Raw genomic sequence first — 7,291 nt, forward strand, 5'->3', positions numbered from 1 at the left:
GGCTCCGATAAGGTCGAACTGGGGGGCGAATGCTCCTGGTCACTGGTGCCACTGAGGTAACAAAGAAGCCCATCTGCGCAGGCACCTCCAGTAGTGTCTGCCGATCGGGTGGTGTCCTTTTCTGTTACTGTAGGTGCGCCGCTCAGTCCAGCCGAGCCGAGAAGTGCAATCTGCACAAAATACAGAAACGGGTTCATGCTTGTTGGGGAGCCGCTAACGTGCCCACTGAAGAAGCTGTCGTGCATCCCTCTACTTATAGTCCTCGGCTCCGATAACGTCGAACTGGGGGGCGGATGCTCCTGGTCACTGCTGCCGCCGAGGTAACAAAGAAGCCCATCTGTGCAGGCGCCTCCAGTAGTGTCTACCGATCGGGTGGTGGCCTTTTCTGTTACTGTAGGTGCGCCGGTCAGTCCAGCCGAGCCGAGAAGTGCAATCTGCACAAAAAACAGAAACGGGTTCATGCTTGTTGGGGAGCCGCTAACGTGCCCACTGAAGAAGCTGTCGTGCATCCCTCTTCTTATAGTCCTCGGCTCCGATAACGTCGAACTGGGGGCGGATGCCCTGGTCACTGCTGCCGCCGAGGTAACAAAGAAGCCCATCTGCGCAGGCACCTCCAGTAGTGTCTGCCGATCGGGTGGTGTCCTTTTCCGTTACTGTAGGTGCGCCGGTCAGTCCAGCCGAGCCGAGAAGTGCAATCTACACAAAATACAGAAACGGGTTCATGCTTGTTGGGGAGCCGCTGACGTGCCCACTGAAGAAGCTGTCGTGCATCCCTCTTCTTGTAGTCCTCTGCTCCGATAACGTCGAACTGTGGGGCGGATGCTCCTGGTCACTGCTGCCGCCGAGGTAACAAAGAAGCCCATCTGCGCAGGCGCCTCCAGTAGTGTCTGCCGATCGGGTGGTGTCCTTTTCTATTACTGTAGGTGCGGTGGTCAGTCCAGCCGAGCCGAGAAGTGCAATCTACACAAAATACAGAAACGGGTTCATGCTTGTTGGGGAGCCGCTGACGTGCCCACTGAAAAAGCTGTCGTGCATCCCTCTTCTTATAGTCCTCGGCTCCGATAACGTCGAACTGGGGGGCGGATGCTCCTGGTCACTGCTTCCGCCGAGGTAACAAAGAAGCCCATCTGCGCAGGCACCTCCAGTAGTGTCTGCCGATCGGGTGGTGTCCTTTTTCGTTACTGTAGGTGGGCCGGTCAGTCCAGCCGAGCCGAGAAGTGCAATCTACACAAAATACAGAAACGGGTTCATGCTTGTTGGGGAGCCGCTGACGTGCCCACTGAAGAAGCTGTCGCGCATCCCTCTTCTTATAGTCCTCGGCTCCGATAACGTCGAACTGGGGGGGCGAACGCTCCTGGTCACTGGTGCCACCGAGGTAACAAAGAAGCCCTTCTGCGCAGGCACCTCCAGTAGTGTCTGCCGATCGGGTGGTGTCCTTTTTCGTTACTGTAGGTGGGCCGGTCAGTCCAGCCGAGCCGAGAAGTGCAATCTACACAAAATACAGAAACGGGTTCATGCTTGTTGGGGAGCCGCTGACGTGCCCACTGAAGAAGCTGTCGCGCATCCCTCTTCTTATAGTCCTCGGCTCCGATAACGTCGAACTGGGGGGCCGAACGCTCCTGGTCACTGGTGCCACCGAGGTAACAAAGAAGCCCTTCTGCGCAGGCACCTCCAGTAGTGTCTGCCGATCGGGTGGTGTCCTTTTCTGTTACTGTAGGTGCGCCGGTCAGTCCAGCCGAGCCGAGAAGTGCAATCTACACAAAATACAGAAACGGGTTCATGCTTGTTGGGGAGCCGCTGACGTGCCCACTGAAGAAGCTGTCGTGCATCCCTCTTCTTGTAGTCCTCGGCTCCGATAACGTCGAACTGTGGGGCGGATGCTCCTGGTCACTGCTGCCGCCGAGGTAACAAAGAAGCCCATCTGCGCAGGCGCCTCCAGTAGTGTCTGCCGATCGGGTGGTGTCCTTTTCTATTACTGTAGGTGCGGTGGTCAGTCCAGCCGAGCCGAGAAGTGCAATCTACACAAAATACAGAAACGGGTTCATGCTTGTTGGGGAGCCGCTGACGTGCCCACTGAAAAAGCTGTCGTGCATCCCTCTTCTTATAGTCCTCGGCTCCGATAACGTCGAACTGGGGGGCGGATGCTCCTGGTCACTGCTTCCGCCGAGGTAACAAAGAAGCCCATCTGCGCAGGCACCTCCAGTAGTGTCTGCCGATCGGGTGGTGTCCTTTTTCGTTACTGTAGGTGGGCCGGTCAGTCCAGCCGAGCCGAGAAGTGCAATCTACACAAAATACAGAAACGGGTTCATGCTTGTTGGGGAGCCGCTGACGTGCCCACTGAAGAAGCTGTCGCGCATCCCTCTTCTTATAGTCCTCGGCTCCGATAACGTCGAACTGGGGGGGCGAACGCTCCTGGTCACTGGTGCCACCGAGGTAACAAAGAAGCCCTTCTGCGCAGGCACCTCCAGTAGTGTCTGCCGATCGGGTGGTGTCCTTTTTCGTTACTGTAGGTGGGCCGGTCAGTCCAGCCGAGCCGAGAAGTGCAATCTACACAAAATACAGAAACGGGTTCATGCTTGTTGGGGAGCCGCTGACGTGCCCACTGAAGAAGCTGTCGCGCATCCCTCTTCTTATAGTCCTCGGCTCCGATAACGTCGAACTGGGGGGGCGAACGCTCCTGGTCACTGGTGCCACCGAGGTAACAAAGAAGCCCTTCTGCGCAGGCACCTCCAGTAGTGTCTGCCGATCGGGTGGTGTCCTTTTCTGTTACTGTAGGTGCGCCGGTCAGTCCAGCCGAGCCGAGAAGTGCAATCTACACAAAATACAGAAACGGGTTCATGCTTGTTGGGGAGCCGCTGACGTGCCCACTGAAGAAGCTGTCGTGCATCCCTCTTCTTGTAGTCCTCGGCTCCGATAACGTCGAACTGTGGGGCGGATGCTCCTGGTCACTGCTGCCGCCGAGGTAACAAAGAAGCCCATCTGCGCAGGCGCCTCCAGTAGTGTCTGCCGATCGGGTGGTGTCCTTTTCTATTACTGTAGGTGCGGTGGTCAGTCCAGCCGAGCCGAGAAGTGCAATCTACACAAAATACAGAAACGGGTTCATGCTTGTTGGGGAGCCGCTGACGTGCCCACTGAAAAAGCTGTCGTGCATCCCTCTTCTTATAGTCCTCGGCTCCGATAACGTCGAACTGGGGGGCGGATGCTCCTGGTCACTGCTTCCGCCGAGGTAACAAAGAAGCCCATCTGCGCAGGCACCTCCAGTAGTGTCTGCCGATCGGGTGGTGTCCTTTTTCGTTACTGTAGGTGGGCCGGTCAGTCCAGCCGAGCCGAGAAGTGCAATCTACACAAAATACAGAAACGGGTTCATGCTTGTTGGGGAGCCGCTGACGTGCCCACTGAAGAAGCTGTCGCGCATCCCTCTTCTTATAGTCCTCGGCTCCGATAACGTCGAACTGGGGGGGCGAACGCTCCTGGTCACTGGTGCCACCGAGGTAACAAAGAAGCCCTTCTGCGCAGGCACCTCCAGTAGTGTCTGCCGATCGGGTGGTGTCCTTTTCTGTTACTGTAGGTGCGCCGGTCACTCCAGCCGAGCCGAGAAGTGCAATCTGCACAAAATACAGAAATGGGTTCATGCTTGTTGGGGAGCCGCTGACGTGCCCACTGAAGAAGCTGTCGTGCATCCCTCTTCTTGTAGTCCTCGGCTCCGATAACGTCGAACTGTGGGGCGGATGCTCCTGGTCACTGCTGCCGCCGAGGTAACAAAGAAGCCCATCTGCGCAGGCGCCTCCAGTAGTGTCTACCGATCGGGTGGTGGCCTTTTCTGTTACTGTAGGTGCGCCGGTCAGTCCAGCCGAGCCGAGAAGTGCAATCTGCACAAAATACAGAAACGGGTTCATGCTTGTTGGGGAGCCGCTGACGTGCCCACTGAAGAAGCTGTCGTGCATCCCTCTTCTTGTAGTCCTCGGCTCCGATAACGTCGAACTGTGGGGCGGATGCTCCTGGTCACTGCTGCCGCCGAGGTAACAAAGAAGCCCATCTGCGCAGGCGCCTCCAGTTGTGTCTGCCGATCGGGTGGTGTCCTTTTCTATTACTGTAGGTGCGGCGGTCAGTCCAGCCGAGCCGAGAAGTGCAATCTGCACAAAATACAGAAACGGGTTCATGCTTGTTGGGGAGCCGCTAACGTGCCCACTGAAGAAGCTGTCGTGCATCCCTCTTCTTACAATCCTCGGCTCCGATAACGTCGAACTGGGGGGCGGATGCTCCTGGTCACTGCTGCCGCCGAGGTAACAAAGAAGCCCATCTGCGCAGGCGCCTCCAGTAGGGTCTGCCGATCGGGTGGTGTCCTTTTCTATTACTGTAGGTGCGGCGGTCAGTCCAGCCGAGCCGAGAAGTGCAATCTGTACAAAATACAGAAACGGGTTCATGCTTGTTGGGGAGCCGCTAACGTTCCCACTGAAGAAGCTGTCGTGCATCCCTCTTCTTATAGTCCTCGGCTCCGATAACGTCGAACTGGGGGGCGGATGCTCCTGGTCACTGCTGCCGCCGAGGTAACAAAGAAGCCCATCTGCGCAGGCACCTCCAGTAGTGTCTGCCGATCGGGTGGTGTCCTTTTCCGTTACTGTAGGTGCGCCGGTCAGTCCAGCCGAGCCGAGAAGTGCAATCTACACAAAATACAGAAACGGGTTAATGCTTGTTGAGGAGCCGCTAACGTGCCCACTGAAGAAGCTGTCGTGCATCCCTCTTCTTTTAGTCCTCGGCTCCGATAACGTCGAACTGGGGGCGGATGCTCCTGGTCACTGCTGCCGCCGAGGTAAGAAAGAAGCCCATCTGCGCAGGCGCCTCCAGTAGTGTCTGCCGATCGGGTGGTGTCCTTTTCTGTTACTGTAGGTGCGCCGGTCAGTCCAGCCGAGCCGAGAAGTGCAATCTGCACAAAATACAGAAACGGGTTCATGCTTGTTGGGGAGCCGTTAACGTGCCCACTGAAGAAGCTGTCGTGCATCCCTCTTCTTAAGTCCTCGGCTCTGATAACGTCGAACTGGGGGCGGACGCTCCTGGTCACTGCTGCCGCCGAGGTAACAAAGAAGCCCATCTGCGCAGGCACCTCCAGTAGTGGCTGCCGATCGGGTGGTGTCCTTTTCCGTTACTGTAGGTGCGCCGGTCAGTCCAGCCGAGCCGAGAAGTGCAATCTACACAAAATACAGAAACGGGTTAATGCTTGTTGGGGAGCCGCTGACGTGCCCACTGAAGAAGCTGTCGTGCATCCCTCTTCTTGTAGTCCTCGGCTCCGATAACGTCGAACTGGGGGGCGGATGCTCCTGGTCACTGCTGCCGCCGAGGTAGCAAAGAAGCCCATCTGCGCAGGCGCCTCCAGTAGTGTCTGCCGATAGGGTGGTGTCCTTTTCTGTTACTGTAGGTGCGCCGGTCAGTCCAGCCGAGCCGAGGAGTGCAATCTGCACAAAAAACAGAAACGGGTTCATGCTTGTTGGGGAGCCGCTGACGTGCCCACTGAAGAAGCTGTCGTGCATCCCTCTTCTTATAGTCCTCGGCTGCGATGACGTCGAAATGGGGGGCGGATGCTCCTGGTCATTGCTGCCGCCGAGGTAGCAAAGAAGCCCATCTGCGCAGGCGCCTCCAGTAGTGTCTGCCGATCGGGTGGTGTCTTTTTCTGTTACTGTAGGTGCGCCGGTCAGTCCAGCCGAGCCGAGAAGTGCAATCTTCACAAAATACAGAAACGGGTTCATGCTTGTTGAGGAGCCGCTAACGTGCCCACTGAAGAAGCTGTCGTGCATCCCTCTTCTTTTAGTCCTCGGCTCCGATAACGTCGAACTGGGGGCGGATGCTCCTGGTCACTGCTGCCGCCGAGGTAAGAAAGAAGCCCATCTGCGCAGGCGCCTCCAGTAGTGTCTACCGATCGGGTGGTGTCGTTTTCTGTTACTGTAGGTGCGCCGGTCAGTCCAGCCGGTCCGAGAACTGCAATCTGCACAAAATACAGAAACGGGCTCATGCTTGTTGGTGAGCCGCTAACGTGCCCTCTGAAGAAGCTGTCGTGCATCCCTCTTCTTATAGTCCTCGGCTCCGATGACGTCGAACTGGGGGGCGCACGCTCCTGGTCACTGCTGACGCCGAGGTAACAAAAAAGCTCATCTGCGCAGGCACCTCCAGTAGTGTCTGCCGATCGGGTGGTGTCCTTTTCCGTTACTGTAGGTGCGCCGGTCACTCCAGCCGAGCCGAGAAGTGCAATCTACACAAAATACAGAAACGGGTTCATGCTTGTTGGGGAGCCGCTGACGTGCCCACTGAAGAAGCTGTCGTGCATCCCTCTTCGTATAGTCCTCGGCTCCGATAACGTCGAACTCAGGGGCGGATGCTCCTGGTCACTGCTGCCGCCGAGGTAACAAAAAAGCCCATCTGCGCAGGCGCCTCCAGTAGTGTCTGCCGATCGGGAGGTGTCTTTTTCTGTTACTGTAGGTGCGCCGGTCAGTCCAGCCGAGCCGAGAAGTGCAATCTTCACAAAATACAGAAACGGGTTCATGCTTGTTGAGGAGCCGCTAACGTGCCCACTGAAGAAGCTGTCGTGCATCCCTCTTCTTTTAGTCCTCGGCTCCGATAACGTCGAACTGGGGGCGGATGCTCCTGGTCACTGCTGCCGCCGAGGTAAGAAAGAAGCCCATCTGCGCAGGCGCCTCCAGTAGTGTCTACCGATCGGGTGGTGTCGTTTTCTGTTACTGTAGGTGCGCCGGTCAGTCCAGCCGAGCCGAGAAGTGCAATCTGCACAAAATACAGAAACGGGTTCATGCTTGTTGGGGAGCCGTTAACGTGCCCACTGAAGAATCTGTCGTGCATCCCTCTTCTTAAGTCCTCGGCTCCGATGACGTCGAACTGGGGGGCGCACGCTCCTGGTCACTGCTGACGCCGAGGTAACAAAAAAGCTCATCTGCGCAGGCACCTCCAGTAGTGTCTGCCGATCGGGTGGTGTCCTTTTCCGTTACTGTAGGTGCGCCGGTCACTCCAGCCGAGCCGAGAAGTGCAATCTACACAAAATACAGAAACGGGTTCATGCTTGTTGGGGAGCCGCTGACGTGCCCACTGAAGAAGCTGTCGTGCATCCCTCTTCGTATAGTCCTCGGCTCCGATAACGTCGAACTCAGGGGCGGATACTCCTGGTCACTGCTGCCGCCGAGGTAACAAAAAAGCCCATCTGCGCAGGCGCCTCCAGTAGTGTCTGCCGATCGGGAGGTGTCTTTTTCTGTTACTGTAGGTGCGCCGGTCAGTCCAGCCGAGCCGAGAAGTG

The sequence above is a fragment of the Dermacentor albipictus genome, unplaced genomic scaffold (assembly GCF_038994185.2).
Source record: "Dermacentor albipictus isolate Rhodes 1998 colony unplaced genomic scaffold, USDA_Dalb.pri_finalv2 scaffold_18, whole genome shotgun sequence".
Lineage (NCBI taxonomy): Eukaryota > Metazoa > Arthropoda > Arachnida > Ixodida > Ixodidae > Dermacentor > Dermacentor albipictus.